The sequence below is a fragment of the Hibiscus syriacus genome, unplaced genomic scaffold, assembly GCF_006381635.1.
Source record: "Hibiscus syriacus cultivar Baekdansim isolate YM2019G1 unplaced genomic scaffold, ASM638163v2 tig00117048_pilon, whole genome shotgun sequence".
Taxonomy (NCBI): domain Eukaryota; kingdom Viridiplantae; phylum Streptophyta; class Magnoliopsida; order Malvales; family Malvaceae; genus Hibiscus; species Hibiscus syriacus.
The window spans coordinates 10,556,554-10,583,467 of record NW_024063538.1 but is presented as its reverse complement, the minus strand read 5'-3'; positions in this window follow the sequence as shown (position 1 = coordinate 10,583,467).

The window sequence follows — 26,914 nt, the reverse complement described above, 5'->3', positions numbered from 1 at the left end:
TAATAAGAACATCTCCATGTGTGGTAATGAGAAATCCATATATCTCAGGTACATGACATTCTCTTGTAGATCTTCACAGTGGTTATGTTCTTAAATATGTTGAATGTTCCTCAACAGCATGTGAAACATACTCAACCTCATGTTCATTGATGTTTTGTTCTTGAACTTCTCCAATTTCAACATTTCTACCCTTTCCTTTCGTTAAGATAAATTCTCTTTCGAGAAAGACTCATATTCGAGCAACAAACATTGTGTTATCATTAGGGTTAAAGAAATAATATCCCTTAGTTTTTTAGGATATCCAACAAATATACACTTATGAGATTTAGGTTCAAGTTTTGTAGACATCTTATGTTTGACATAAGCTTAACAACCCCAAATATTGATAAAAGACATACTAGGATGCTACCCAGTCCATATCTCATATGGTGTCTTTTGAACCGATTTAGATGGAACACGATTTAGTGTGAAAACGGTTGTTTCAAGTGCATGTCCCCAAAAATTAGTTGGAAAATCACAATGACTCATCATTGATTGAAGCATGTCTAGCAATTTTTGATTCGTCCTCTCAGAAACTCCGTTATACTACGGTGTACCAAGTGGCGTAAGTTGTCAGACAATCCCACATTCTTTTAAGAGGTCATCAAACTCTATTATCAAGTATTATCCTCGTCGATCTGATCAAAGTGACTTAATTGATTCTGAACTTCATTTTTAAACTTTTTAAACTTTTCAAGAGCTACAAATTTATGACACATAAGATAAATATACTTATATCGACTGAAGTCATCAATAAACGTAATGAAGTATTGGAATCCACCTCTGGCTTATGTATTCATTGGCCCGCACACATCAGTATGTATTAATCCTAATAAATCACTTGCTCTTTCACCTTTACTATTAAAGGGAACCTTAGTCATTTTTCCTAATAAGCAAGATTCACATACATCCAATTGTTCGAAAATAAATGAATCTAAGAATCAATCTTTATGGAGCTTTGATATGTGTTTCTCACTTATATGGCCTAAACGACAGTGCCAATGATAAGTTTGATTTGAGTCATTTGCTGTTGATCTTTTAGTATTTATGTTATATATGATATTTTCTTGATTTAAAATATAGAAATTGTTAATCAGCTGTGATGAACCATAAAAAACATTGTTGAGATAAAAAGAACAACAATTATTCTTAATAATAATCGCAAAACCAATCTTGTCCAAACAAGAAATAGAAATAATGTTCTTAGTCAAACTGGGCACAAAATAACAATCTTATAAATGAAAATCAAGTCCACTAGGCAAAGATAAAGCATATGTTCCTATAGCTCATGAAATAACTTTTGCTTCATTTCCAACTCATAGGTCCACGTCTCCCTTAGCCAGATTCCTTCTCTTTTGCAGTCCCTGTACAGAAGTACAAATATGGTAACCACAATCGGTATCTAATACCCAAGAAGTATATGTTGACAAATTAACAACAATAACATAAACACCTGAAACAAACGTTCTATTTCCTTTTGCCATCTTGACATTTTCAAGGTAAATGGGGCAGTTTCTTTTCCACTGTCCAGTCAATAAAAATATTTTCCTTCCTTGCTAACTCCCCCTTTGGGATTGGGATTGGGATTGGGCTTGCCATTACCCTTAAGCTGGGCCATTTTCTTGTTATTTGCCTTTCCTTTTTCCTTGCAATCATCAGAATGAGCTTAGGTCCAACCTTTTTCATGTTACTTTCAGCAATTCGTAACATGCCTAGTAACTGTGGCAAAGTTTTATTAATTTCATTCATATTGAAATTAAGGAAAAATTGGTTAAAGCTATATGGTAATGATTGTATGATAACATTTGTAGCCAATTCATCTTTGAGAGGAAATCTCAGCTTTTCCAACGTTTGGATATAGCCCATCATCTTGATGACATGAGCTTCTACAAGAGATCCCTCTACCATTTTACATTGAAACAAAGCTTTCAAGGTCTCATACCTCTCTTGATATTCTTGCACATCATATATTTCTTTGAGATTCTGAATTATCTCAAATGTAACCATGTCCTCATGTTGCTTCTAAAGCTCATGAGTCATGGTGGCAATCATTAGGCAACATACATCTAACATACTATCCGTATGTTTCTTAAATTTGTCTTTTTCAGCTCTAGAAGCATTACCTATCGATTTATCAGGATTTGGTTCTTCAATGACATATTCATTCATTTCCTGTTTGAGAACTATTCTCAAATTATGAAACCAGTCAAGGAAGTTTATGCCATTCAACTTCTCATTCTCAAGGAGGATCACAGTGATAATTTGTTGTTTGCCATTAATCTACAATAATGGAAATATTTAAAGTAAGTAAATTTATCAAAAATATTATAAATAGGCCTTTATTTACAAATTACTCCCACTATTTTATTCAAAATTAAAAACCTCTTGTTTTAATTTTTGAAAAACATCTTGAAAGTTTTTCTATTGAGTGAGGATCCATATTTCACCTTTTTTCTAAATCATCTTTGGCTTTTATTTTATGAAAATGGTTATTTAGGTAAGTAACACCTTTCTAATTCCATCTCATGTAATTCCTCTATTTGGTGAACAATTATTTGTTTAAATCATCTCATGATTCATCCAAGTAATTAACCTCTAGGTTTCTAATCCTATTAGAATAACCTAGCTAAGTTAGTATCAATATTGCAACCGACGAATATCACTTGGTTATTCTTTGCGTTTAACCAAGATATATTTATCTGTCAATGCTTTGGTAAAGCCCACACAATATCGATTGAAGTCTTAACGAGGGTAAATATTGGACGATTATGCTAACTTAGATTATAAAGATGGATTTGTGAAATTATCTCATCATTGTTAATATTAGGCCCTTTATTGATCTCATCAAGGTTCATTCTTATTTTAGCATGTTAATGTGTCATTTCTTTCATCACATACATGACACATATAAACAATAAATAAAATGCAATGGTTATAGCCCAAAACAAAAACTAAGGTATCCCATCCCAAGCCTATTGGGAGAACCAAGAATCCTAAAACCTAAGACTACTTCTCAAGCACTATCTCGCCTTGATTCGATCCATTCGCCTACTTCTTTGTAACTTCAACAATTCAAGAAACACGTTTTACATATGAGGGAGTAAGATGATAAGAGAAATACAATTGAAATATAGAAATGAACGATACACATGCCGTATTTAAAATTTACAACCATTGTAAATTAAAAGGGCTATAAACATTCATGTCAAACACCATTCAAATCAAACATATCATATATATGTTATTAATTTTTTAAAATTACCAATATTGGCATACATTCTATGTTATCAAAATATCATATTTTTTTTTTTAAATAACACTTATTGTTTCTATTAGAAACTTCACAAGTTGATAACATTTATCAACAAAATCATTTTTTATATATTGGAACAATCGTTATTCATCTATTGAATGCGATATGTTATCACATACCCACCAATCAACATGTTAACAATTAACATATCAATATCATGAACTCTTGTATCAAACCAATAAAGGATTAACCCTTAATCAATTATTGCAAATTTAATATATTAACGTATTAATCATAGCGATTATCGAATCGAACAATAATATCATACATATTTTCCTAAAATGATAAAACTAAAACAAGCATCTTATACATGTTGCATCAACTAAGAATTTAACCCGAATTGGGATCGTACAAGTGGCTCTGATACCACTGTTGGCACCGCCAGCGTACTTATGGCGCAGCAAAAACAAAAATATAATGGTCTCACCAGTGATCTAAGTACGTTAAATCTGAAATAGGGATGAAGAGATGTGATTACTTACATTAGGTTCCTAGAAAATCAGCAAATACAACAATGACTAATGAAAATCACGAACGGTTCGAATCCTAGCCTCCACAAAAATTCATCTCGGCCTCTACCTTGTTCACCCGGTTGAATAGTTCTTAAGAGCAAAACCTTTTCTAAAAGGGTTCTAGGAATTTCGGGATTTTTAAAAAATTATAAAATGGTTGCTATACCAATATATCCCTTATATATATGTCGCTATAGCAATTAGGGCTTTTAAAAAAAATTGAATTTTAATTGGAAGTATAATTACTTAAATTATATTATTAAATTCAATATTCTTGTGCAATTAAAATTACTCACATATATATATATTATTAAATACATAATTTATTCATGTATTAATAATTATAACTATTTTAACATTACAAACAAGGAGTGACATCTAGCAATATATCATTGCTACCTAAGTTATTGGAAATCATGATTTGACATAACATGTATGTGACTAAGTCTTTTAATGTATTATATCCTTTTTTTTCCTTTATATCTAGAATAGGCACAAGTTTTGGAACAGACACACTTATGTAGCCCATCAATATTTCTTGATATCTAGAGTAGACTATAATAAACGAATAATTTGTGTTATCTCATATTAACTTATTCGAGCATGGCCATGAATTTATAGTCTCACTCAATCAAGTGGCTTGTGATATATTTCCTATTATATAGGAAGGACAAATACTATTTCGATCATTCACACCCTGCTACATATATTGTAATATGTTCAATGTCAGTTTTTATAGTGCAACCAGTTATAGAGCACGTTTAACTTAGACATACAACAATATATGTTGAAATTGTAATAATCTTAAGTCTAAGGATTATACATATAGTTGTCACTATGAGCAATATCGTAACCATCACATAATAATCCAAGACATATGCTCATAGTGGGTCAATCCAATATACTTTTCACTGAAAATATATTTATGTATTAATTTTGACATCTTTGTGTTAATGACAACCTTTTTCATCAATCAATACCATGTTAGTCTTAAGCGTATTATTACTGTCCATGCCCATAATAATACTTGACTAAGAACCTTTTAATAATAATCACATTATTATACATGCATTATAATATGTTTTCGGTTTAAATCTTGTCTAAGAACCTTTTAATAATAATCACATTATAATAATTTTGACATCTTTATGTATAGGTTAGCTTTGACCCCACTAAAAGTTTATAATTTTATATCAGTCCCTTTCACACTAAATTTTTTATTTTATCCTATGTTTTCGGTTTAAATCTTGACTAAGAACCTTTTAATAATAATCACATTATCATAATAATACTTGACTAAGAACCTTTTAATAATAATCACATTATAATAATTTTGACATCTTTATGTATAGGTTAGCTTTGACCCCACTAAAAGTTTATAATTTTATATCAGTCCCTTCCACACTAAATTTTTTATTTTATCCTATGTTTTCGGTTTAAATCTTGTCAGGTATAGGTATAGGTTTTATCCTATGTTTTCGGTTTAAATCATCAGACATCAAGTCAGAGTTGCCTAATCAGTAACAATATGACATACCTGTCTACTTTTAATATATTTTAGTTGGCATGTAATATGTTTAGTAAAAACACTCTGTAAAACCTTTGAATTGAACTACTGTCAAACGGTAAAATGTGGAGCATCTCTTATTATGTGTATATATAAGCTAATGCATGTTTTAATTATAAATAAATTTTAGTGGTTTTATAAAATGAAACAAAATTGTACGGATTTTTAAATGGGAAACTATTTTAAAAGTGATGTGACATTTGTAGCTCGTATACGTAAAGGTATACGGGAGACGACTGTTACATTTATTGGTATAAGAGCTATAGGTTTAGTTGATTCTAGAACGAATCAAGTGTAATTTTTAATGTAAAAAGAGTCTACATGCAACTAAGATGTCAAAGTTACTGATAGGGTATAGAATGAATATGAAAGATGTCTTTCATTGCTAACGTAATTACTATTTTATGAATGTTATGATAGATGTCAGATTCTAAAAATTCAAGAAGAGCGGTTGGTCGAGAGATTAGAGACGAATCGGGTAGTGAAAGCTATAAAGAGAATAACGAACATCCGATTCCGTCGGATAACGCTAGTGCACCGATACCCCAAGGTATGCCTGTGCCAGATTTTGGAGCTTTTATGCAAGCTCTTGACGCTATTTTGACAAGGTTCCAACCTTCTCCACCTCCCCCTGTTCCTTCAGTATCGCAAATGTTAATTCCGAAGGAGTTGAGAAGTTTGGGAGTTCCTGAGTTCAGAGGAGAAGAAGGTGAAGGTCATATGGATGCAAAATTATGGTTGAACGATGTGATGATGATGTTGGAAAGCCTTCAGTACTCTGAACATGAGAAATTAGGAGGAGCTATATCGTTACTCAGAGGATCGACTCAAGTATGGTCGACAAACATGATAATGTATGCGTCAGCCGAGCAATTGAACTGATAGTTCTTTCAAGAGGAGTTTAAAAACAAGTATATCGGGGAGCAGTTCATGAGATCAATGCTGTTGAAGTTTCTCAACCTAAAACAAGGCGACCGAGAGGTGTATGAATATGAAGCTGAATACAACAAGCTTAGCCGTTACACTACTGAGGTGGTCCCTAATGACAAAGCTCGACGAGATTGGTTTATTGAGGGTCTGAGGCCAAATTTGAAAGAGATGATGTTGGCCTTGAGTTAAATAGAGCTAAGGCAATTGAAAGAGCTCAAGAGGAGACATTGGCAGCAGAGTAGAATGTTCAATCAGGAAAGGATTGGGATGTCTTCATCTACGTCTCATGCTAAGAGAGGAAAAGGCTCAGGTTCCCGATATACTTATAGAGCGGATGTTGCTGCAGCTGCACAGAAGTCTAAACAGTCCCATTCTTTTGCTACGAGCTCTAGAAGAGCTTTTGGAGAAATAAGTAATCAATGTCAGATATGTGGCAAATTTCACCGAGGAACATGTAGAGTGCTTTATGGCGCTTGTTTTGTTTGTGGAGAATTGGGTCACTATGTTTGGAATTGTCCGTAAAGTATGGGGATAAATCAACGCAAACCGAGAGATTGGTAGCCGCATCAAGTAGAAGCAGAGGAAGAGAAAGATCAGGGGGTCAATATGGGTCTAGTCAGAGACAAGATATTCGGGGAGTGACTCGGGTTTATAATATAAAAACCAATGAAGATAGGGATGATCCAAAAATCATAACAGGTATATTTCACCTTTTTGATGAGCCTATTTTTGTTCTAGTTGACCCTGGTTCTTCATATTCTTATATTAGTACCAAGCTGATTATAAATAGAGGAATTCCTTTAGAACCAATTTCTAGTGAAATGATAGCGATAAATTTTATGGGTCAAAGTGCAAGAGTGACTAGGGTGTGTAGAAGATGTCTAATTAAAATTCAAGGGGTAGTATTATTGGCAAACTTGATGGAGTTACCCTTTGATGAGTTTGAAATCATTATGGGCATGGATTAGTTGTCTCCACATTATAGATAGGTAGACTGTCATCAGAAATGATTATTCCTAAATGATGCGGAAGGCTCCGAAATTATGGTGGTAAGTGAGAAGGCAAAATCTCTGTCCAATGTGATGTCGACTTTGACCACCAAGAGAATGATATCAAAAGGATGCGTAGCTTTTCTAGCTAATGTGATAAACACTCGAAAGTCGAAAGCGATATTGCAAGATATCCCCATAGTTAGGGAGTTTCTATAGGTTTTTCCTGAAGAGTTACCAGGTTTACCTCCAAATCGTGAAGTAGAATTTAGAATTGAGGTTTACCCGGGTACCGAACCTGTTTCTATGGCTCCGTATAGAATGGCTCCAATGGAGTTAAGAGAACTAAAAGCACAATTGCAGGAGCTACTTGATAGAGGATTCATACGACCCAGTGTTTCTCCTTGGGGAGCGCCTGTGCTATTCGTGAAAAAGAAGGGCGAGTCTGTGAGGTTTTGTATTGACTATCGTCAATTAAACAAGGTAACAATAAAGAACAATTATCCTCTTATGAGGATTGATGACCTGTTTGATCAGTTGAAAGGCGTAATAGTGTTTTCTAATATAGATCTGAGGTCGGGGTACCATCAGTTAAGGATTGAAAAGGAGGATATTTCCAAGACGATTTTTCAGACTCGGTACAGACACTATGAATTTGTGGTAGTGTCTTTTGGATTAACAAATGCTCCTGCAACATTTATGGATTTGATGAACAAAGTATTCCAACAGTAATTGGATCAGTTTATGGTTGTGTTTATAGATGATATTTTTGTATATTCTAAGTCAAGGAGGAACATGATGCTCATCTTCGGGTGGTGCTTCGGATACTTCATGAAAAGAAATTTTACGCAAAATTGTCCAAATGCGAATTTTGGTTAGCAGAAATTGTTTTCCTTAATCATATAGTCTCTGTAGAAGGCATCGGAGTAGATCCCAAAATGATTTAGGCTATAATGGATTGTCAACCCCCAAAGAATGTTTATGAAGTTCAGAGTTTTTTGGGGCTTACTGGTTACTATAGGCGTTTTGTGAAAAAAAATTTGATGTTAGCTCTGCTGCTAACTAAGTTGTTGTGGAAAGATATGCCTTTTTTTGGACAGAAAGTTGTCAGGAAAGTTTTGATATAATTAAGAGAATAGTAATGAAGGCTCCCGTTCTTGTGCAACCTGAGTCAAGTAAAGATTATGTTGTTTTCAGTGATGCTTCTCAAAACGGATTGGGATGTATACTGATGCTTCTCAAAGGTTTGCAAGAGTGTTCTTACTCGATTCGTATTCAAATTACACGTTAAATGAACACTCGTTATGTATTCCTTAGAGAAGCATAATTAATAATAAGTAGCTTATAAACATAATATAAGGTAACAATTCTAATATCGAGTAACTCTTTACAATTTATTGTAAACCTTTTAACTTTGCACCATTGGTGCTATTATGGTCCTTTACCCCTTTTCTATTCATGTTCATTTATGAGAATGCACAATTAGTGCCTATACGAGAATTCATCAACTCATGATGAATTCCATGGCTTTGCACATTGCACACAAGGTGCATGTACGGTGATTCATCAACTCGTGATAAATTTCGTGAATATGCACACGAAGTTCATGTAAGGTGATTCATCAACTCATGATGAATTCCGTCAATATGAAGTGTATGTACAATGATTCATCAACTCATGATGAATTCCATGAATATGCACACGAAGTGTTTGTACGGTGATTCATCAACTCATGATGAATTCCGTGAATATGAACATGAAGTGCCTGTACGGTGATTCATCAACTCATGACGAATTCCGTGAATATGCACACGAAGTGCCTGTACAGTGATTCATCAACCCATGATGAGTTCTGTGAATTTTCACACAAAGTGTCTGTACGGTGATTCATCAACTCATGATGAATTCCGTGAATATGTACACGAAGTGCCTGTACAGTGATTCATCAACCTATGATGAATTCCATGAATTTACACACAAGGTATCTGTAATTCACATAGTACTGATATATTGATGTAATATATATATTTTAACAACATATTTTTATAACCCTTAATGTACAAAATAAATGGACTCACCTGACTATCCTCGTTATGTATCCAAAAGATAAGACTGATTACTCCGGTACTTTACCTTTACCCTTAGTTTTGCTTGTCTCGGGAGCTTGGTTCCGATCTACTCAAGCATCCATAAAAGCATGTACCATACCCAATGTTAGAATATTTCCTAACCATTATACTTAAACAATACTCAAAAGAAAACATCATTAACTTTCTATACCAATATTAGCCTATTATAACATTTCTGGCTCTATAGTATCGATACTACTACCCTAGTACCGATACTTCTATACTATGGTACTAATACCCCTTACGATATCGATACCAAAATTAAGTTCAATGTTGCCTAGTATCGATACCCTTACCATGGTATCGATACTACAATACTATGGTATCGATACCCCCTTTCAGTATCTATACCAAAATTAGATTCGATGTTTCTTGGTATCGATACCCTTACCATGGTATCGATACTACCTTGTTGGTATCGATACTGATTGAATCAGTATCAATACTACTCAGCTTATTTATCCCATTTTTAGCCTATAGTATCGGTACTATTCTTAGTAGTATCGATACCTTTGCCTATAATTTTCAGTTTTCAACTTGATTTTCATCCAAATGTGGTTAATTCTCGTTACATTTACCCCATACAATACTATTAAACTCTTCCTTAACTATCCATACCAACATTCCTTCATTTTGCCTCTTAGAATATCTAAAATCTTTCAAGAACATTCAATTCTAAAAATCAAATCACTTTTTCTAATATGTTATTAATCCCATCTAATACTCCTAATCTCTCATTTACCTCTTTGACAAGTCAAATCTACCAATAAACCTCAATAAACACCAATATACTAACATATCATTTCAAAACCCATTTTCTTAAATCTCTAATGTTTTCTCTATTTCATGGTTTCAATCTCAATTTATCCTTCTTTAAGCTTTCATAGCACTTAAGGTTGTAAAAACAACCCACAATCAAAAGGAAAAACCAAAATAATTGCAACTTACCTTTGGAGCTATGGACAAGACTTCGCCCATGTGAAAGAAGAAGAAAAGGAAATGGGTCTTGGGTCTTTTGTGTTTACTTTCCCTTTTCCCTTAAATTTAATACTTTACTAACTAATAATTTTAAATCCATTCTATTATAAAGGACCAAAATGCCCTCTTAATAATCCATTTTCGTAATTTAGTCTAAACCATTAATCCCAATCATTCTCATCTTTATCATTTAAGCGAATAAATCCTCTTAATTTTTGAAATTTAATAAAGTCCTTAATTCAAAATTTGGGGTATTACAATTTCTCTCTTAAAAGACCAATTTGCCCTCTTAACTCATCTATTAATATAATTTAGTTCAAAACACTATTCCAAATCTTTTCCTCGTCTTTTACCGTTTATTTAAATAAATCTTCAAATTTCAAATCTTTTCAATATAGTCCATGACCTGATATTTGGGGTATTACAGATATGTCGAATCATATTTTCTTGTAACTTAGGTGACAATGATATATTGCTATATTGCACTCATTGTATGTAATATTAAAATTGTTTTAATAATTACTGCTAACGTTACAAGAACCTACAGGGTCACACCCTAAGATTGAATTGAGCAAAGATGTACAATTTGTTGTACGGTACTAAAATATATCAAGAGTTAATTTTGATACACATAAGTTTTAATTATCCCGAGTATTTAATTTGAATTATTTAAATAAATATTTAATTAATTTGAAATAATAATATTCCTAATATGTTAGGGTAACTTGGATATAAAAGAGATGTAAGGTCTAGCATCCCTTTTTTTACATTATCTGTAATACCCCAAATATCAGGTTAGTGACTATATTGAAATGATTTAAAATTTGGAATATTAAATTGAATAAATGGTAAAATATAAGAAAATGAATGAGGATTTGTGTTGAAGACTAATTAGTAAGAATTGAAGAATATAACGACATTTTAGTCCTTTAGAGGGAAATGGATTTAAAAAGTTATTTTAGTTGGGATATTAAAAAGTGGAATAAGAGGTAAGTCAACTAAGTTACCTTCTTTACCTCTTGCTCGTCCTGTGTTCTCCTCCATGCCAAAGATGAACTTTCTTCAAGTTGGTTTTTCTTTTAGTTTATGGGATAATATTGAAACCTTAAGTGACGTGGAAGCTTAAGGAAGGTTTAAATGAGATTAAAACTAAGTGATTAGTAAAATATTTAAGATTTAAATAACTAAGTTTTTTAATGATATGTTAATATATGAGTTTTTACTGATATTTATTAGTATATTTGACTTGTCAAAGAAGTAAATAAGAGATTAGAAACATTGGATGGGATTAAGAAAATGTTAGAAAAATTGTTATGATTCATATATGGAAATGTTCTTGGAAGATCTTAGATGTTTTAAGAAGATAAATGAAGGAAAGTTAGTAGGGATAAGTAAAGAAGAGTCTAATAGTATTGTTGGAAATAAACATAAGGAAAATTGACCTAAATTGTGTAAGATTCGGGCAAAAAATGGAAAATCTGGGTAAGGGTATCGGTACTGATAGAACAGTACCGATACTATAGGCTTAAATTGGATGAATCAACTGAACAGTATCGATACCGATGCAATTTGTATCGGTATCATAGTTAGGAGTATCGGTACCATTGATTTCAGAATGCAAAAATGATATCGATATTGTAGTGAAGTATCGGTACCATAGTATAGGAGTATCGATACTAGGGGAGAAGTATCAATACCATGGATCCAGAATGTAGAAATGGTATCGATACTGAAAGGGAGTATCGGTACCACAATAGTGAAATATCGATACCATGGAAGGGGTACCGATACTATTGAGCCAGAAATTTTAAGATAAGCTAAGATTTTTATAGACAAGTTAACAATAATACTTTTGAGTATCGTTGTAACACCCCCAACCCATACCCGACCCGGATACGAGTCTGAGGTGTCACATTGACTTTTCAAAACAAGTATATTCATAAAAAACTATATGAAATTTTAAACTTTTATTAACACAAAAGTCATATTTACATAATTGAGTTCAAAACATTATAGAGTTGATCAGAGCATACGTAAATCTACAGCTGCTTACATGCGAACACCTTTAATACAACAAATACCTATTATGTGATTTACTTCTGATCTGATCTCTTGTGAAGGTATGTTGTTTTGCCGGTCTCAAGTCTGGTCCTCAAGCTTCTTATTAACTACGTGTAAAACACTTACACGCTAAGTCATAGACTTAGTGAGGCATAAATATATAATAAAGAATTTCTATAATTATAAACATATAATCTAGTATCTAATAACAATTATGCATATTACATTATAAATCCACACTGTCATATAGGAATCAGTACAAACAATAATAATTTATTAACATGCAAACATGTACACACTCTTTACATCTTTTATATGCCCGTGCACACTATAGAGAACTCAAGGTATATGAGTACAATGAGGTTGTGCACACATATGTTGTCACCAGAGCTCGTATAAAATCCACTAAGTGGAATATGAAATATGTGTCCCAATGGACCTATCCATATGTTCCGAAGAACATAGGTAAATGTTAATATGTCCCTAAAGACATAGGTAAACTATCCATATGTCTCGAAAGACATAGGTAACCCTCGACTCTTTGAATGCCAATTATTCTTATAGCTCTCGTATCATATAACATGGGCATTCTCTTATAATCACATGTTCCTTCTCTTCTATCACATACCACATATATGTGTAAACATTTATCTTATATCATATAACATGTATCACATATACATGAAATCACGTAGATCGTGCCTCATAGATTATATCGTTTCACATATGTTCATGTATGCATCACATAACATATAGAATAACATATAAACTTATACATGTATTCATGTACACACTTTCATATAGTCCGTATCTCAATGCCTTATAACTTATCACATAGTTTTACATAATTACTTATATCACATTAATTACATGTATTCACTTATATTGAATTCACTTATCTTATATTACATATTACTATAATCACTTATGTCAATCCACATAGCTTGTATTATAATTTCATATATTCATGTATTCATGCATACAAACTGGTCATATCAACCACATATACTAACATTCATATATCTATGCAATCAAATATTGGAATTAGACTCATCGCGAGTCGTATTTCCATACATATCATTTACAAGTAGTATGCACTCACCTTAGCCTTGTTTGAATTAAATCGATTATAATTCTTCGATTGCTCTGGAACAAAATCACGTTCAATATTTACATAATTATACATTGATATATATATCAGTATTCCAGTTGATATACTCGATGTTTTCATTTTCAAGGGGGCCTCGATACACTTCCTATGTATCGATACACTTTGAATATTTTCTGTATTTTACTCTTCGTGTATCGGTACATGTTCAATGGGTACCGATACACTCTAGCCCAGAATTACATTTTGAGCATGAAAAGCACTTAATTCTAGCTCTATTGTGTCATATTTAAACCCCTTTCATATCCTTAACTTACATACACCTACTTAAACCAATTAATACTCATTCAATACCTCTTTAACTTTAAAATCTACTACTCTACATTGAATTCAAAAATCATACTAAATTTTCTACTTATTCCAAATTTAATTCTATCGCTTCATATCTCTTAATTTAACCCTTGACAAGTCAAATTTAGCCTCCAATTTAACTTATCAACTCTTCTTCAAGATTTCATTTAAAAAACTCTTTGACTTTATTCTTTTCTTATTCTTTCATTCTTTGATTTTAAGATGACTTAAGCTTTCCTTAAGCTTAAGTATCATCCAAAGACCATAAAACAACCTTAAATTCACCAATTAAACAACTAATAAATAACTAACCCTTTTGGCTTTGACTCCCACGTTTGAAGGAAGAAGAAGAAGAAAAAGGTTGTTCTGGATATTTCATTTTCTCTCTTCCTTTCCACTACACGTGGATATATATCCCCATATCTTAATTTTTAATTTATTCCCTCATCAAAAGACTACTTTTCCCTTCCATTCTTCCTTCTTTAAAATTTAATCCTATACAAAATTTATAATATTAGTCCCTAAACTTTTTAATTTATCTGCTTCAACCAACAAATTCTAAAATATTTAAATTTAGTCACTAACCCGATATTGAGAATGTTACAAATCTCCCATCCTTTAAGAAAATTCATTCTCGAATTTTCACTTACAATTCCAGATGAAAATACCATCTACACATCTCCTATTCATATTCACATATTACCTCTTCAATTGATCTCTCTTGTAATAATAAACTTAACTTTCATTATTATAATTCTTCCACTACCTTTTCCTTTATTCATCCATAACCTTTAAAAATAACACACCTGCCTTTAATACTTAAACCAAAGAGAAAATAATCATTCTGTTATATTTTAAATTTGCTAAATACATATAACTAAATGCTTATCTCTCCGACTACATCTACTTGACTATGAGTCACAGTCTTATATCTTCATCATAGATGATCAAGACATACACTTTCCAAAATCAACAATCTTCCACAACACTTTACACCCTTTTTCTTATAATCCACATTTCCATATAACCCTTGTTATATTTGTTCTTTTAAATTCCATTTTTTATATCCCTCAAAAATCAATCTCTTTATATCACCGATCATATCTTTTCCCTATGCTCCCAACTCCTTTTTCCTATTACTTATACTTATCCTTAAACAATACTCTTCATCGCAGTTTCATAAATCCTCATTCAAATCAAAATACACTTACCCCTTTTATCATCTTAAAAGTTTTTGTTTATCCTCAATTTTCGTCAACATACCAATCATTTAACTCTAATATTTTCATTATCACATTACTTTGTCAAACTATAGCCTAAACCTTCATCAACTTCTTTATATATATTCTTTCCAGTCAACATAACTCGTCCTCCATTTATTCACTTATCAAACTTTTAATCTTACTCATATATAATACAATTTCCTTAATTTAGATTCAAGCATTCTATCTACCTTTGTCTTGTAAACTGATAACTGATGTACACATTTTTAAACTCTTCCAAAGTAATATTTCCCCTTCACTTGTTCTTTTAATATTTTTCCTAATAACGTCAATCCCCTCTACTCTATTTCAAAAAGATGGAGATCTTTTAATACTATAATTTCCCTCGATATATTTTATTTAGGCCCTATTAAAGTTGTCACTATAAAATCACTACTAGTAATCTCTAATTGAATTCTCAATTCTCACACCAATTTGCTACTAATATATAAGTATTTAGACATCATATCAATCAACATGATAACACATTTACTATACCATTGAAAAGTACTTACGATTATCTCTAGATCATCCCCATCTTCCATGCTATTAAGATTATACACTCTAGTAGTGGAGCGAACTTCCTGCTGAGTAGAGGATTCTAGTTGACTTCTGCCTCTTCCTCTACCTCTTCCTCTCTGAGAAATCAAAGAAGATTGCTCCGACTGCACAGACTCTCCTGTCCCCAATGGACAATCTCTCATGAAATTTCATGTTTCCCCACATCAAAAATAGGCTCCAGACTCAACTCTACATGTCCCACCGTGGTATCTTCCACAAGTCTGACAATGTCTTTATTGTGCTCTTCTATCACCAGACCTTACTGATTGAGTTTGTCCAACTCTCATCTGATTTGATCCTTTAACGGAGGATGCCATTGATTCAAACCTTACTTGGGATCAACATTCAGAATGTATGTCTCTCTTGGGTGGTGCAAAACTTGATGAAGGCCAAACTCTTTTAGACGGTTGGGCTCTTTGCTCCCCAAATCGTTCATTTTGAGCTCTTTTAGAGCTTTAGCACGGTTTATCACCTCTTGAAACGAGGACAAGTTTAACATGATTAACATTTCTTTAAGCTTTGGGCACAAGCCCTCAATAAACCACTCACATGCAACTTTTTTATAGGCACCAATTCTGCTACAAAGCGACTTAATTTGTTGAACTCACACTCATACTCATACACGGTGTGGTTCATTTGTTTCAGGTTCATAAATTCTTGCTTCATTTTCTTGATGAATTGATCTCCTATGTACTTCTGCTTAAACTCTTCAAGAAACAAAGACGATGTTACTTGATCACTGGTCATTTTCATAGTAACATTAGTCCACGCTTGCCCACAAAGCAAAGAGACGACTTCATCAAACTTCTCAACATCATAACATTGGAGTCCCTCTAACATGATCTTTACATCATTGAGCCAAAGTTCTGTAGTAATAGGACCTTTCTCGGCTTCACCTTTGAACTCTGGAGCTCTTAATCCCTTCAACTCATTCACAACATTCATTCTCGGAGTTGAAGTACCAGGTGGTTGAAAACGTAATATTGCGTCTAACGTCCTGAAGAACATATCTTGATTACCTACAGGCACTCCAGAAAGTGCTTGTTCTTCACCTTACCTGGTCAGGGCAGGTGAATTACTGCTCTTAGCTAATCTATCATCTCGCGCTTCACTTCAGGAGCTATCTTGTATGGACATCTAATAAGATATAACCAATATATCTATTAACAAAACAACATACTCTTTACTCTTATCAGATCAGAAGTTCTTACTACTATGTTGGCATGTACACTTTTTAGGACACTATGGACTCCGGTTTATGCCGAGAATCGAATAAACCATAGCTCTGATACAACTAAACGTAACACCCCAACCCGTACTCGACCCGGATACGAGTCTGACATGTCACATTGACTTTTCAAAACATGTACATTCATTAAAAACTATATGAAATTTTAAAATTTTATTAACACAAAAGTCATATTTACATCATTGAGTTCAAAACAATATAGAGTTAATCAGAGCAAATGTAAATCTACATTTGCTTACATGCTAACAACTTTAATACAACAAAATACCTACTATGCGATTTAATTCTGATATGATCTCTTGTGAAGGTATGTTGTTTTGCTGGTCTCAAGTTGGTCCTCGAGCTTTTTAGTAACTACGTGTGAAACACTTACACGCTAAGTCATAGACTTAGTGAGACATAAACATATAACAAAAAATTTCTATAATTATAAACATATAATCTAGTACCTAATAACAATTATGCATATTACATTATAATCCACACTGTCATATAGGAATCAGTATAAACAACAATAACATATTAACATGCAAACATGTACACACTCTTTACATCTTTTATAAGCCCATGCAGACTATTGAGAACTCAAGGTATACGAGTACTATGAGGTTGTGCACACTTATGTTGTCATCACAGCTCGTATAAATCCACTAAGTGGCATACGAAATCTTTGTCCCGAAGGACCTATCCATATGTTCCGAAGAACATAGGTAACTGTTCATATGTCCCTAAGGACATAGGTAAACTGTTCATATGTCTCGAAAGACATAGGTAACCCTCGACTCTTGGCATGACAACTATACCTATAGCTCTCATATCATATAACATGAGAATTCTCTTATAATCACATGTTCCTTCTCTTCTATCACATACCACATATATGTGTAAACATCTATCTCATATCATATAACATGTATCACATATACATGTAATCACGTAGATCATGCCTCATAGTTTATATCGTTTCACATATGTTATTGCATATATCACATAGCATATAGAATAACATATAAACTTATACATGTATTCATGTACATACTTTCATATAGTTCGTATATCAATTCCTTATAACTTATCTCACAGTTTTACATAATAACTTATATCACATTAATTATATACTATTTGCATGTATTCACTTATATTGAATTCACTTATCTTATATTACATATTCCTATAATCACTTATGTCAATACGACATAGCTTGTATTATAATTTCATATGTTCATTTATTCATGCATACATACTAGTCATATCAACCACATATACTAACATTCATATATTTATGCAATCAAATATTGCAATTAGACTCATCGCGAGTCGTATTTCCATACATATCATTTACAACTAGTATGCACTCACCTTAGCATTGTTTGAATTGAATCGATTCTAATTCTTCGATTGCTCTGGAACAAAGTCACGTTCAATATCTACATAATTATACATTAATATATATATCAGTATTCCACTTGATATACTCTGATCTTTCATTTCTTATACTAAAAGAAAGGCTATTTTCATCTCTTATTTAAGGTAGGTATCGGTACAGTCTACAAGGTATTGATACATCCCTTAACGTGTGTATCGATACACTATTTATATATCGGTACACAAATTACATTCGATGTTTTCATTTTCAAGGGGGTATCGATACACTTCCTATGTATAGATACACTTTGAATATTTTTTGCATTTTAGTCTTGGTGTATTGGTGCCTGTTGAATGGGTACCGATACACTCTAGCCCAAAATTACATTTTGAGCATGAAAAGCACTTAATTCTAGCTCTATTGTGTCATATTTCAACCTCTTTAATATCCTCAACTTACATACACCTACTTAAACCAATTAATACTCATTCAATACCTCTTTAACTTTAAAATCCACTACTCTACATGGAATTCAAGAATCGTACTAAATTTTATACTTGTTCCAAATTTAATTCTATCACTTCATATCTCTTAATTTAACCCTTGACAAGTCAAATTTAGCCTTGAATTTAACTTATCAACTCTGCTTCAAAATTTCATTTAAAAAACTCTTTGACTTTATTCTCTTCTAATTCCTTCATTCTTTGATTTTAATATGACTTAAGCTTTCCTTAAGCTCAAGTATCATCCAAATACCATAAAACAACCTTAAATTCAATAATTAAACAACTAACAAAGAACTCACCCTTTTTTCTTTGACTCCCACGTTTGAAGGAAGAAGAAGAATAGAAAGTTTGTTCTGGATATTTCCTTTTCTCTCTTTCTTTCCACTTCACGGGGATATATATCCCCCATCACTTATTTTGTAATTCATTCCCTCATCAAAAGACTATTTTTCCCTTCCATTCTTCCTTCTTTAAAATTTAATCCTATAAAAAATTTGCAATATTAGTCCCCAAACTTTTCAATTTATCTTCTTCAACCAATAAATTCTGAAATATTTCAATTTAGTCACTAACCCGATATTGAGAATGTTACAAATCTCCGCTCTTTTAATGAAATTCATCCTCGAATTTTCACTTACAATTCCATATGAAAATACCATCTACACATCTCCTATTCATATTTACATATTACCATTTCAATTGATCTCCCTTGTAATAATAAACTTAACTTTCATTATTCTAATTCTTACACTACCTTTTTCCTTTATTCATCCATAACGTTTAAAAATAACACACCTGCCTTTAATACTTAAACCAAAGAGAAAATATTCCTTTAATTATATTTTTAATTTACTTAATACATATAACTAAATCTTTATCTCTCCGACTACATCTACTTGACTATGAATCACAGTCTTATATCTTCATCATATATGATCAAGACATACATTTTCCGAAATCAACAATCCTCCACAACACTTTACACCCTTTTTCTTATAATCCATATTTCCATATAACCCTTGTCATATTTGTTCTTTTAAATTCCATTTTTTATAACCCTCAAAAATCAATATCTCCTTATATCACCGATCATATCTTTTTTTTATACTCTCAACTCCTTTTTCCTATTACTTATTCTTATCCTTAAACAATACTCTTCATCATATTATCATAAATCCTCATTCAAATCACAATACACTTACCCCTTTTTATCATCTTAAACTTTTCTGTCTATCCTCAATTTTCGTCAACATACCAATCCTTTAACTCTAATATTCTCATTATCACATTACTTTGTCAAACTAGAGCCTAAACCTTCATCAACTTCTTTATATATATATTCTTTCCAGGCAACATTACTCATCCACCATTTACTCACTTATCAAACCTTTAATCTTACTCACATATAATACAATTTTCTTAATTTAGATTCAAACATTCTATCTACCTTTGTCTTCTAAATTAATCACTTATGTACACATTTTTAAACTTTTCCAAAGTAATATTTCCCCTTCACTTGCTCTTTTAATATTTTTCCTGATAACATCAATCCCCTCTACTCTATTTCAAAATGATGGAGATCTTTTAATACTATAATTTCCCATCCATCTGAAATAAGTATCGTTCTTCTTCTCTCCACAATCAACATTTGCATGCAAGAGATATAACCAATCCATTCCTTAAATCCAAATGGAACACCCTTGATATATTTTATTTACCTAAATATTAGGCCCTATTAAAGTTGTCACTATAAAATCAATACTAGCAATCTCTAATTGAATTCTCAATTCTGACAACAATTTGCTACTAATATATAAGTATTTAGACATCACATCAATCAACACCATAACACATTTACTATACCATAGAAAAGTACCTGCAATTATCTCTGGATCATCCCATCTTCCATGGTATTAAGATTATATACTCTAGCAGTGGAGCGAACTTCCTACTGAGTAGAGGATTCTGGTTGACTTCTGCCTCTTCCTTTACCTCTTCCTCTCTGAGACATCAAAGCAGATCATTCTGACTGTACAGGCTCTCTTGTCCCCAATGGACAATCTCTCATGAAATATCTTTTTTCCCCACATCAGAAACAGGGTCCAGACTCAACTCTACATGCCCCACCGTAGTATCTTCCACAAGTCTGACAATGTCTTTGCTGTGCTCTTCTATCACCAGACCTTACTAATTGAGTCTTTCCAATTCTCATCTGATTTGATCCTCCATCAGAGGATGACATCGATTCAGACCTTACTTGGGATGAAAATTTAGAATCTCTGCCTCTCTTGGGTGGTGCAAAACTTGATGAAGTCCCAATTCTTTTAGACGGTTGGGATATTTGCTTCCCAAAACATTCATTTTTAGCTCTTTCTAGAGCTTTAGCACGGTTTATCACCTCTTGAAATGAGGACATGTGTAACATGATTAACATTTCTTTAAGCTTTGAGCGCAAGCCCTCAATAAACCACCCACATGCATTTTTTTCTGTAGGCACCAATTCTGCTGTAAAGCGACTTAATTTGTTGAACTCACACTCATACTCATACATGGTACGGTTCATTTGCTTCAAGTTCAGAAATTCTTGCTTCATTTGCTTGATGAATTGATCTCCTATGTACTTCTGCTCAAACTCTTCAAGAAACAGAGACGATGTTACTTGATCATTGGTCATCCTCATAGTAACATTAGTCCACCAAATTCTCACTTGCCCACGAAGCAAGAAGATGACTCCGTCTAACTTCTCAACAGTAGGAGGTTGAAAACGCACTAATAATGCGTCTAACGTCCTGAAGAACATATCTTGATTACCTACAGACACTCCAGAAGGTGTTTGTTCTTTACCTTGCCTGGCCAGAGCAGGTGAATTACTGCTCTTAGCTAATCTATCATCTCCCGCTTCACTTCAGGAGCTATCTTGTTCGGACATCTAATAATATATAACCAATATCTCTATTAACAAAACAACATTCTCTTTACTCTTATCAGATCAGAAGTTCTTACTACTATGTTGGCATATACACTTTTTAGGACAATATGGACTCCGGTTTATGCCAAGAATCGACTAAACCATAGCTTTGATACCATTAAATGTAACACCCCCAACCTGTACCCGACCCAGATACGAGTCTGAGGTGTCACATTCACTTTTCAAAACATGTATATTCATAAAAAACTATATGAAATTTTAAACTTTTATTAACACAAAAGTCATATTTACATCATTGAGTTCAAAACATTATAGAGTTGATCAGAGCAAATGTAAATCTATATTTGCTTACATGACAACACCTTTAATACAACAAAATACCTACTATGCGATTTAATTCTGATATGATCTCTTATGAAGGTATGTTGTTTTGTCGGTCACAAGTCTGGTCCTCGAGCATTTTAGTAACTACGTGTGAAACACTTACACGCTAAGTCATAGACTTAGTGAGACATAAACATATAATAAAGAATTGTTACAATTATAAACATATAATCTAGTATCTAATAACAATTATGCATATTACATTATAAATCCACACTGTCATATAGTAATCAGTATAAACAACATTAACATATTAACATGCAAACATGTATACACTCTTTAAATCTTTTATAAGCCGATGAACACTATTGAGAACTCAAGGTATACGAGTACTATGAGGTTGTGCACACATATGTTGTCACCACAGCTAGTATAAATCCACTAAGTGGCATATGAAATCTGTGTCCCAAAGGACCTATCCATATGTTCCAAAGAACATAGGTAATTGTCCATATGTCCTTAAGGACATAGGTAAATTGTTCATATGTCTCGAAAGACATAGGTAACCCTCGACTCTTGGCATGACAACTATATCTATTGCTCTCATATCATATAACATGGGCATTCTTGTTGAGTTAATCGATTGATGAAAATGGCCAAGAGGGGGGTGAATTGGAAATTAAAATTCTTGTGGAAGCTTTTGCAAAAAATTAAAAATATTTGCATAACGATTTAGAGTGGTTCGACTTTCTCAACCAAAGTCTGCGTCCACTACCTTAGCTATCCACACTAAGGATTTTCCAACAAATTCACTAATTTGTTCTTTCTTTTGAGGATAAAGAGTAACCTTACAACTCCCTCAAGAATTATACCCCAAATTCTTGAGCACACTCTTTTTTAAAGAGAAATACACAAATTTGCAAACTTACAACGAAAACCTCACAAGGTAGATTGTTTACACAATTGTAGAACAAAAAAAGAACACTCAATGATAAATACAATAGAGCACAAATGGTGCTCTTGATAGCACAATGAATATTGAATGAAAAATAGGCTTGAAGTGCTCAAACAATGAGTTTGATTATTTCTCTTTGATTCTCTCTCAATTCTTGATAATTGTTGTTTTTTATTGTTGATCAATGGCTTCTAAGCTTGTTTAAATACTCATTCAATTGATTTTGAACATTGGGGAAGATTTGTGGAGTCAATGGAGCCGTTTTAGTGTGAAATCAATTAATAAAATAGCTTGGAGTGTGGAGGGAATCGATACCCCCTCATAGGGAATCAGTTCCCTAAGTGTAAAATTAAAATATTTTGACCGTTGATCAGGGGGGAATCGGTTCCCTCCGAGCATTCTGTTTTTCTCGGAGACTAACCATTCAAGGGGGAACCGATACCCCCTTGGGGGAGAATCGGTTCCCTCTGGATAATCTAGAATTTTTGGCTTTGAAATGGTTCGAAATACTTTGTAAAATTGATTTGAAATTAATTTAAGATTAAAACTTAATTTTACACTTGAGTAAGGATTAAAAATGACATTTGAAAGATTTAGAGTAATATTTTGATATTCGAATAATTATATCGAATATACTTAGAAAAATCTCTTTGGAAAATCTTAAAATTCATTTATCTTAATTTGTTATATCGAAATATCAAATTGTTTTCAACAATCTCCCCCTTTTTGATATAACAAAACATTTTAGTAATTTTAAGATTTTGAATTTTGAAATTACTACCTACTCTAACACTTCTCCCCTTTAAAAACACAAACATTTCTCCCCCTTTTTGTTAAATCAAAAACCTTTAAAGATTTTAAACAAGTTTTTGAAAAACAATTAGCCAATTGATAACTAAATATAGCGTAAGCTGCTAAGATCATAATCAAGAGAAAGATTAGCCATTAGTTCCATAATTCAATATTCATAAACAATGTGAAATGAAAAAAATTGGTCATAATGCAAGTAATATGTAAATGATGCAAAAATAAACAATAAGCTCAAAATAAAAGTGAAAATCAAACCAAATATATAAGTATATAAGTTCAAATATCCAATTATCCAACAAATTCAAACACCCAAAATAAAATAATCCATGAACATCAAAATGTTTCATAATTAAAAGTTCTGAGTTCGGGATGATAAACCCATTGACCTAAAGACCGAGTTTGATAAATAAATTACTATGGAGACAACCATAAACCAAGGTTTCTATATTCTTGGAAGGAACAATGTTTATGGAAACTCACTAAAGATGATCTATGGTAGATTAATCTTCTTTTTATGTTGGATACAATATATCCACCATATATATATATTCCTAAGGGAGGAGTGCCTACCTCCAGATAGTCTAAACTACCAAGAGATCAAATAATGAAGGAATCTATCACGATGAGTTCTTAGGGTACTCTCACTATCCTTAGACTTATAGGGTGAATCCACAGTCTCTTTTTCATTAAACCTGAGTTATCTAGTCCAAAATGGGTAGAGATTGTGCCTAGGTCAATAAAAATGAATTGTCCTAAAAGATAGGATCGAATTCCTATAGTTTCAGATTGGCGCTCGTTTTGGACAAATACCACATTGGAATATAAAAATGCTGACTAATTGATGATTAACCAAAGGTTTGAGTTTAAATAGTTTATCAAACTTCTAGGATTTAAGAGTAGGAAGATATTGGAAGTCCATATCTTCTATAGCTTGGATCGAAGGGATACGCTCTTCCCAGATTTTGTATGACACAAAACAAGTATGGTACATATGGTATAGATCTTGTCCACAACCAGGTACGTTGAAACAAGAGTTCATAATGGTCATATTTGGGTTACTTGGATTGGGTGGAGGAATAAGAGGTCGATTTTGACTTGAGCTACTAGACAATGTCCTAGGTCGTTTAGGATTTGACATGCTTTAAGAATCAGAATAGAATATGTAATCTGCAAATTCAAACACATGTATGCAATATAATCAAACCCAAAACTCAAATGAGTCCTCAATATTTTAAGGTTCTCTACACTGAATCCTAAAGGGCAATGTTTTGAAAAACTATTTGGAAAATAATATTTGAAAATCATAATACGTATAGTTTTTATGAAAACATAACTGAATCAAAAACATCAATTAAAAAAACAATTTTTGATTTTTTTTATTTCGAAATTTAAAGATAGTTTGAAATTTGAGTGTTTTTTCGAAATTGGTTGTAAAATCATCATAAACCAATGCCCTTCAAGGGGGTTATCGATTCCCTCTGCACTAAAACAGCTAAAATTTGATTTTAAAAACTCAAAATGCTAAATTAATTTTCTCTAGTGGTATTGGAAACTCATATTACGAAAAATTAACTATGTTCAATCAATCAAATTTATCATTAAAATTTATTTGAACATATAATCAATTTTTCATAAAGAATCATAAACTCCCCCTAACTAAAAGTAATGAATGAATGCAATCAAAAATACTATTATATGCATTTTTCATTTATTCTTAAAAGTGCTAAAATTATTTTAAACACTAAGTGAAGATAGGTCAGTTAAACCTAATTCTCTCCTAAGTGTCCAAAAACGTTCCTTGTCTAAAGGTTTTGTAAAGATATCTGCTAATTGATGCAAAGTATCAACAAATTCTAGAACTACATCTTCCTTATCGACATGGTCTCTAATGAAATGATGCCTTATTTCAATGTGCTTAGTTCTAGAGTGTTGGATGGGATTTTTAGTGAGACAAATAACACTAGTATTGTCACACTTGATAGGAATGGTACCTACTTCAATTCCATAATCAAAAAAGTTATTGTTTCGTCCATAAAACTTATGCACAACAACTACCAGTTGAAATGTATTCGGCTTCAGTGGTAGATAATGCAACACAAATTTGTTTCTTTGAAAACCAAGAAGTCAACATATTTCCAAGGAATTGACAAGTACCGGAGGTGTTTTTCCTATCTAATTTGCATCCTCCATAATCCACATTAGAAAAGGCATGCAAGCTAAAGCTAGAGTCTCTAGGATACCAAAGTCCTAAACTAGGAGTGTCCTTAAGGTATCTAAAGATTCTCTTAACAGTTAGTAAATGTGATTCCTTAGGACATAATTGAAATCTACCACATAAGCAAACACTAAACATAATGTCCCGTCTACTTGCAGTTTGATAGAGCAAAGCACCAATCATTGACCTATATAATTTAACATCCACACATTTACCTCCTTCATCCAAGTCAAGATTTGTATAAGATCTCATTGGAGTGTCATGAGGTTTCCCATTTTCCATCCCAAACTTTTTGAGCATATCTTTGACGTATTTAGCTTGATTGATGAAGATGCCATCTTTTCTTTGCTTGATTTGGAGTCCCAAGAAAAATGAGAGCTCCCCCATCATGCTCATCTCGAATTCGCTTTGCATTAGCTTAGAAAATTCTTGGCAAAGAACATCATTAGTAGAACAAAATATTATATCATTAACATAAATTTGAACTACTAATAAATCTTTACCTTTATGCTTTAAAAATAATGTAGTGTCAACCTTCCCTTTTGAAAACCCTTTTTCAATTAAAAAGTTTGACAATCTTTCATACCAAGCTCTAGGAGCTTGTTTTAAACCATAAAGTGATTTTGTCAATTTAAAAACATGATCCGGAAATTTTGAATCTTCAAAACCTGGAGGTTGTTCCACATAAACTTCTTCTTTAATAAAACCATTTAAAAATGGACTTTTAACATCCATTTGATATAATTTAAATTCATGAAAA